At 61.3% G+C, this 2,112-nt stretch overlaps 1 long non-coding RNA gene across 1 annotated transcript; it reads left to right on the top strand.

The window, feature by feature from the left end:
• Positions 1-500: 500 nt before the first annotated feature.
• On the top strand, positions 501-1,207 carry LOC138735002 (uncharacterized). The gene is made up of 2 exons (XR_011339663.1): positions 501-879; positions 973-1,207. It is a non-coding gene; the product is annotated as an uncharacterized lncRNA (long non-coding RNA).
• Positions 1,208-2,112: the final 905 nt, after the last annotated feature.

The raw sequence follows: 2,112 nt of genomic DNA, 5'->3' as shown, positions 1-2,112 counted from the left end.
CGTTAGGTGTCACCGGCTCCAGGGACGGACACCAGGTCCATGCGGCACCGGCCGCCAGGTCAACCCAGCACCGGCCGCCAGGTCAACTCAGCACCGGCCGCCAGGTCAACCCAGCACCGGCCGCCAGGTCAACTCGGCACCGGCCGCCAGGTCAACTTGGCACCAGCCGCCAGGTCAACCCAGCACCGGCCGCCAGGTCAACTTGGCACCAGCCGCCAGGTCAATCCAGCACCGGCCGCCAGGTCAACCCAGCACCGGCCGCCAGGTCAACCCAGCAACGGCCGCCAGGTCAACCCATTATCCGCTCACTGAGCTGGGTAGACTTGGTGGCCGGATTTGAGTAGACCTGTCAGCCGCCTCTGCTCCCGGTCCCCGCCGAAGGGGTCGCTGTTTCGCGCTGCCTCCAGCAACGTCCTCGTAAGAGGCGGGGTCTCTGCCGCCCCGCCCCCGGCCACCCCCCGTCCGCCTTGCTGCGGAAGTCGCTGCGGGCCCTCCCTGTACGTACTATGGGGGCGAGCACTGACTCGTCTCCGAGAGCAGCAGCCGCTGCTCCAGCCTCCAGCCAGCTTGATGTGGGTGTCCCTGCTGCTGTGGTGCAAGCTCCGTGACCCCCACCTGCCTTGTAGCGGCCCTGCTGCCTCAGGAAACCTCAGCTGCCACCTCTCCAACCCCCACCGGCTCCCTGTGAGGGTCCCTGCTGCGATGCCAGCTCAGAGACCTCGAAATGGCTGATGGTTTCCCTGCTGCCACCTCTCCTGTTTGGAATAGTAGCAGCCGTGCCCTTGGGGGCAGGGACAGCCTGGGAAGTCGCCCCAGGGCACTGGTCATGAAGAACAGATTCCCTGGCCTCCCCTTCCTTAGTGCTTTTCACCCTGTGAGGTGAGGGAGAGAAAAAGAGAGAGGAGCTCTGCCCTTCCGAGGCCGCTGTGAAGCTCCAACCCCACCAGCTCTTTCTCTCCCCGGCTCTTGTAGCTGAGCAAAGGCGTCTGGAGCCGGATTTAACTCCCACTCCCTCTGGACAATCCATTCACCATCGCACAGCTCAGGGAACAGACCCGACTGACCACACATCAGCTCTTCACGTCCGTTTGCCCTCACGCTGGGAAGTGTCCACTCTGAACAATCCAGCTCCAGTTGCCTTTTTTCCTGGCTTTCTTCTTGCAGGTATTTGCAATGGAATAAAATATCCAAGGCATGAACTGCTGGAGATCCTTCCTTCTTGCTTCTTTCCATGAGAAGATTCATGTAGGAATGAATGATCTGCACCAGCGACCTTTCTGCAGGTGTCCCCTCGAGGGATGTTCATTTGGAAGGCGCCGCTAACGATGTCATTTGGCTCCCCGTGGCTAAATGCAGCCTTGATCTCTCTCTCTCCATGGCCTCAACCAAACAATCCTGGGGATCCTTAGAGGGATCCTAGGGGTCCCTAAAGGGGTTCTGGTGGTCCCTAAAGTGGTTCTGGGGTCCCTAGAGGGGTTCTGATGGTCCCTAAAGGGGTTCTGGTGGTCCCTAAATGGGTTCTGGGGTCCCTGGAGGGATCCTGCTGGTCCTTAAAGGGGTCCTGGGGTCCCTAGAGGGGTTCTGATGGTCCCTAAAGGGGTTCTGGGGGGTCCTAAAGGGGTTCTGGGAGGGCATAGAAGGGTCCTGGGGGTCCTAAAGGGATTCTGGGGTCCCCTAGAGGGGTCCTAGTGGTCCTTAAAGGGGTTCTGGGGGTCCCTAAATGGGTTCCGGGGGTCCCTGAAGGGGTCCTGGGGGAGCTATGGGGGTCCAGTGGGTCCCTAAAGAGAGTCCTGGGGGTCTTTGAGGTGTCCTAGGGGTCCCTAGAGTGATCCTGGGGTCCCTAGAGGGATTCTGGGCTCCCTAGAGGGGTCCTGGGGTCCCCAAAAGGGTCCTGACCCCTCAAAAAACACTCTTGCACCCCCCCCCCAAACCCTTTGCGCCCCCCTCAAACCCTCGGGGACCCCCACAAACCTCCCCCATCCACCCACTCTGGACCCCCCCAAAATCCTGAGTGCCCCCCTTTTACTCTCCCCCTCCCCCAAACCCCAGAGACCCCCCCAAAACGCCTTGATCCCCCCCCGCGCCCCCCAAAAAATAAACCACCCCCCCCAG

Source organism: Phaenicophaeus curvirostris, unplaced genomic scaffold (assembly GCF_032191515.1).
Source record: "Phaenicophaeus curvirostris isolate KB17595 unplaced genomic scaffold, BPBGC_Pcur_1.0 scaffold_370, whole genome shotgun sequence".
Classification (NCBI taxonomy): domain Eukaryota; kingdom Metazoa; phylum Chordata; class Aves; order Cuculiformes; family Cuculidae; genus Phaenicophaeus; species Phaenicophaeus curvirostris.
This window is presented reverse-complemented; position numbering and strand designations above follow the sequence as displayed.